We start from the raw sequence: 5,937 nt of genomic DNA, 5'->3' as shown, positions 1-5,937 counted from the left end.
GCACTCTCATTTAATTATTTTTCAAGTTTAAGTGGGCTTTATGGAATGAGATCATGCCTCAAGCTTCTCAGTTGAGGCAATTTCATTTATAATGGGAAGGAAAAAAAGGATTGCATGTGTCTAAGTCATTTAGCATTACTTCTTCTGAGATGCAATATACATTTTATACTTCTCATTGAATATCAGGGCTTCATCTTTTTATAGCTTAATGGGCAGAAATTCCACTTAGGCAGTAGCCAGAAAACTGATGATTGAGTAAGTCATATCTTCTGTTCTGTACTAATAAGTATCAGTGATGTTGTAGTCTGCTGTGACAGAGGTCAGTGCCATTAAATCTGTAAAATATGTGCAACTTTGGTGAGGAAAGTCTCAGGAAAGAAACTGTTTACGTCTTCTGGTTTGATGTTTTCTTACCTGGGAAGCCTGACAAAGTTATTCTTGTCTTGCTGTATGTAACTTTGGCTAATTTCACATAAGTTAATTCTCTACATGAATGAAAAATAATTGGAAAGGCATGAGGAGAGAGAGCCGGGGTTGCTGCTAGTATAGGTCAAAGATATAAACCAAAACTGGCTCTATCAGCAAACCTCCAACTTCAGTGAGCTGAGTTTTGTTTTGGCCCATGGTAGAGCTGGGATCAGATAAAAATACAGTGGTATCTTTGCTTTTTCTCTTGTTTTGAGATGCCAGGGCTTGGAATTCAGTCTTTTCCTCTTTATGTTGCAAGTAAGTAATGTGAAAGGGAGAGGGTTTCTGATGCAGGTATCAAAAGTATTAAATAAAACATTGAATAGGTCACTGAAAGAAGAAAATTGTATGTAGTTTATTGGGAGAAATAGAGGTAGTGCAGATAACATGAACTAGAGGAGATTTATGATGAAGAAGCCACAGTTTAATCCCATACATGCATGTGAATCATTAACCTGAGCAGACAAAACCACTGTTTTCATTATGACATGCATACCCTTAGGGTTTTGTGCCATGGAAATTGTAATGATGAAACTCACTGTGCAATTGGATGAAGCACCAGTGTAAGGAAAACTATGTTTATATTACCTAAAATTTACTGATCTAATCTGAAGGGTATTATTTACATGCATTTGGAAGTTTTTTGCTTTCTTTTTAACATTTGAGTTTTATCCCAGTGTAGAACCCTTCCTTAAATGTGTAATATTCCTGTCTGCCTTTCCACGTCTACCAGCTGTCATATGCCCTTCCCAGTCAGTCTTTGACTAAGACAGGGTAAAAATGCTTGTCTGGCCATCAGCAAAGATAACAATACTCCTGAAGGGCTTGTAGCTGTAGGTTAAGTCCACTGAAGTGTTGCCCCATCACAGGATTTGGACGAGAGCTTCTGTAGTACCCAAAGATCAGTTGAGAGGGATAGGAAGAGGAGAAGACAGTGAGTGCCTGGAGCTTGGTGAGCTCTCTAAATGTCAGAGAGTTCTGCAGACTGTGGGCTGGAGATGCTTCTGTGCCAGGGAGCTTGAGTGACTTGCACCCCTGCCCTCACCCTTTCTTAGGCCATCTTGAAGAGCTCTAAATAGAAAAGCTTGGCATGGCCCCATGCAGTGATGGGCAGTGTTAGCTGGAGCCTTAAGGAGCTGCTCTAAATCAAGTTAACAAGAGTAACAACCAGATCAAACTTGCTCCTGGCCTCCCTACTCTTTATGAGATATTAGGGGCTGTCTGGCCACCACCCAGGTGCTTAAGGCATGTCTTGAAAAATGCTTGAGGAATTGAGTTGAATGAGATTGTTTAAATGGTATGTGAGTAAATAATGAAGTGAAATACATGACCAAGTATTATTCTAGAATTTAGTGATTAGCTCCATGTAGAATACATTTGAAGTAGTTGTGAGTGATTAAAATTGTTCATTTCTATTCTGAGGAACAAATCAGGCATTCTGTCTCAAATCGTGTCTCCTCCTTGTACTATGTGAGAGCAGAAGTGACCCCTGAGACCTTGGTGTTGAGGCAGCCGCCTTCAGAGCTGCAGGCTTGGATAGTGCCATCCAAGCTCGGGGCACCAGCAGAACGGAGGTTCTTTGGCTAATATCTGCATCACTTTTACTGATATCATTTTGAGAAGACAGTTCTGAAGACTGGGGAGGGTTGATTTCCCTGGTTGTATTCATGGGCATGCCTTGGGCTAGATGCACAGGAACAGGGATAAAAAAAATATATTGAATTATGAGAAAGGTGCTGAAGTCAGAATTACTTGACTTTTTATTTAAATTCTGTTTACAGTGCTTTAAGGGTTTTGCTTAGAGCACTGCTTATGAGTATTTGTACTACTTGCATCTGTATGCTTTCATGAATCAAGCAGAGGTCCAGCACACTAAGAAAGAAAATAATAGAATTACAGACTCATAGAATGATTTGGGTTGGAAGGGACCTTAAAAATACTCTAGGGACCTTAAAGATACTCTAGTTCCAAACCCCCTGCCATGGGCAGTGACACCTCCCACTAGATTAAGTTGCTCAAAGCCCCATCCAGCCTGGCTTTAAACACTTCCAGGAAGGGGGCATCCACAGCTTCCCTGAGCAACCTGTGCCAGTGTCTCATTTCTTCATAATATCTAATCTAAGTCTATACTCTTCCAGTTTTAATCCATTACCCCTTGTCTTATCACTACAAGCCCCTGTAAAAAGTTCCTCCCTGGCTTTCCTGTAGGCCCCTTCAGGTACTGGAAGGCCGCTATAAGGTCTCCTTGGAGCCTTCTCTTCTCCAGGCTCAGCAACCTGAACTCTCAGCCTGAGTTCACAGGAGAGATGCCCCAGCCCTCTGATCATCTTTGTGACCTTCCTCTGGACATGCTCCAAGAGTTCTATGTCCTTCCTGTGTTGAGGGCTCCAGAACTTGACAAAGTACTCCAGGTGAGAATACAAGATCAGAGTAGAGGAGGAGAATCACCTCCCTTGAGCTGTAGGGTCAACCTCCACCTTATTTTGATGTAGCCCAGGATACTGAATACTGACTAGAGAAAAAATATTTTCAAAGACCGTGAAGGGAAGAAAATTGCCAGTAGACTAGTAAATGAGTCCAGCAAGGCAGATTTCAACTTATTTACATATTAGGTTATTTTTTAAAAAAATAAGGGAAAAAAATAAATATGAGGATATTGAAAGTTTTTAATTACTGCATAGAAGAGTAAACATGTTTGCAACCATACTGAAAGATTGATTCAGTTTCAGGAATGTAATCAATAGAGAATTATTTGTTCAAATGACAGAATGGGGGAAACTGCAGCTTCTCATAGTCTTGTTTCTGATGCGCATTTGCAAAAGCAGGAGATGTTTTTGGAAGACCTGTTAAAAATCAGAACCTGACAGGTTTAATAATGGCCTTGAAATCAAAGTCTAGGCCTATGGCTACTCGCACAGAATAATGTGACGTGGAAGTGTTTTAAGTGACAGATTGATTATGGAGTGCAAAGAATCCTTAAAGTTTTTTGTGTTCTTACTTTTCACTAGAATTAGTGTGATTGAAAGATGTGAGTTGCTTCTAGTGTTTTTCTACTACATGTTTTTAAATTCAGCAGTGTAAGACAAGATTCTGTCACAGAGGATTTGACTATAATCATAGGAGGAAATGAGGGAAGAACTTGTTCTGAATATGTATTTTAATTGCAAATTTCTTACTATGTAGCAACTTTTCCTTGTATGTCAAGACACTTGCTGTTTATAAGTCATAAAGAGCTTCAACCCTCAACTGCTCCAGGTAGCATGTATTAGTGGAGCATTAAGGAATAATCTGTTCTATTTCATGACAAAAATTCCCAGAAGAATCTTTCACATGTGTGTAAGAGAACTTATCCTTATTTCAAGACATGGAGTTTTATATATTTAGCCATAGGAATCCAATTTGAAAATGATAATTATTTTGAAATTAATAATGATCTTTAGACTGAGACTAGGAGTCAACAGAAAGACTCTACATCCAAACATGAGAACAGAATGTTTGTTAGCTCTGCAGTTCTTTACCTAATTAATTCTTCAGTATCTTTAAATAAAAAAATTTGAAACCAGACGTTCTCCTGAAGCTGAGTTTTACCAAGAAGACCTAAACTTTACCAGCTATTAATATACTTGGACCAGGCTCTTTAAAATAACGGATTACCAAATAGCTGGAACTCAGCCCTTAGCCAAGGACTTTGAATCCATTTCTGGAAAGAGCACTTATGCTGTTTCTCTTTGTGGTGTCTGGTCTTCAGAAAGTTACTGTCTTACGATTTTCTTCCACATGTTTTCAGCACAGGTGAGCATCTGGCACCAAAGAGCTGTTTCCTGCAGGACTGACCCTGGTATTTTTCCTCTTTCTGTTTCCTGACTTCTATCTCACAGTGGCAGCAGCACCCTCATAGCCACTTGCTCTGGTTGCAGGGGGAGAAGCACTCAGTCCTGCAACCTTGTCTCCAAGGAAATCCTGCCCTGCTGCAGTCCTGTGGTGGCTGGTTTCTTAAACCTCATTGTCTGTCCTCATGAGAGGCTTTGCAAAAACTGGTTTAGAAAATCTTGGCTCTGGCCCTTTGGTTTCTTTTTGCATCTAAGCTCCCAAGCTAACTCAACCCAACCCAAAAATAGACACAAAGCCAAAGCTGAGGAGGTTTGATGGCTGACATCTAATGGTATTGCAGATCTTTCATCTTTTTCTCTCTTTATTTCATTTTGAACAAGATAAATTTTCATCAACTCGATTTTGAACATGCAGCATATTTGCCAATAAATACTGATAGTATTTTGTCTTTGTACTTGCTATTGTAATGAAGTTTCATTGCAGTTCCCCTATATTCATATTGATACTGTATGTTCTCATACTCCTATTATCCTGTTTCTTTCTGTTCCTCTGTTGCAAACTGTCACATTTTGAAAAAGCTGTAGGTGGTAAAAACCACTAAGATTCAAACGTGTGCTTCTTAATATGATTTTTTCATTACTTATTTCCACTTATTTTTGCATTTAACATTTAATGTTTCTTCATAGAGGAACATTAGAGCATTTGACTGCATTAAATTTATAAACTCTGTACTCATAACGAATTCAGTACAAATTTTGATGACTGGCATAGGGTAAGACTGGATGCAGTCTGACAACTTACATGGTAATTTGCAGCCTGACAAGTTTAGACATGATAAGAGACTAAATTCTGTTTACAGAAATATAACTACACAGATAACCTACTGGAGTCAATGGAGAAAGCAAGACAGATTTTTTACTTGACAACTTGTAGCATCAATAAAATTCTCACTCAGTTGTTCTTACTCAACATGTAGTATTTCTAAATGAACGCTCTGGTTGTTGAATTCAGTGAGCTTCAAGCAGCATTCAATATCTGTACCAAGTGAAAAGCAAATGAAAAAACCCAAACCATACCAGGTTATAATACTTAAACAGAAAATCTGATCTTGGTAGAAGCCCCAAGGAAAAAAAATATATTTAAATTGACAGCATCTGATCTGAAAAACGTTAATCTTGAATAGAGTTGTCATTACCTTGTGAAGGTAATTTAACATCGCTACAGGACTGAATTAAAAGTATTTAAGTGTTTTTTTTACTACAGTGCTGATGGGATTTTGGTACTTGATTTGAGGATAATTGCAACATTTATGAATACATCTTCGATTTAAGTTAATGATGTGCTCTCATTTTTGATTGATTTATCCCTTTTGAGAATGCTAAATGAGTTGTATGTAAGGTATGTTGAGATTCATTGATATTGTTGATAAATTTTTTTCAGTATATTTTGTTTTCATCTCTTGTAAATACTTTAAAATCATGTAGAAAAATGTTTAATTAAAAATTTTTGTTTCCCTTTTCAAATTATACTATTATTATCCCAACTTCCCAGAAGTAGTCCTTGAAGCAGAAAGTTACAGGGGAAGTATGTGATCTGTTTTCCTCCTGTGGAGTGCAAAATTCAGGACTGTCGGTTCAG

General features: G+C 38.2%; 1 protein-coding gene across 1 annotated transcript in view; it reads left to right on the top strand.

Moving 5' to 3' along the window:
- The window catches only part of SLCO5A1 (solute carrier organic anion transporter family, member 5A1), a 145,771-nt gene that overhangs the window by 113,425 nt on the left and 26,409 nt on the right, over positions 1-5,937 (top strand). The gene's annotated exons all lie outside the window — the stretch shown is intronic.

The sequence above is a fragment of the Chaetura pelagica genome, unplaced genomic scaffold (genome assembly GCF_000747805.2).
Source record: "Chaetura pelagica isolate M959 unplaced genomic scaffold, ChaPel_1.0 scaffold83, whole genome shotgun sequence".
NCBI classification, from domain to species: domain Eukaryota; kingdom Metazoa; phylum Chordata; class Aves; order Apodiformes; family Apodidae; genus Chaetura; species Chaetura pelagica.
The sequence above is the reverse complement of the archived record's forward strand: the minus strand, read 5'-3'. Positions and strand labels throughout refer to the sequence as shown.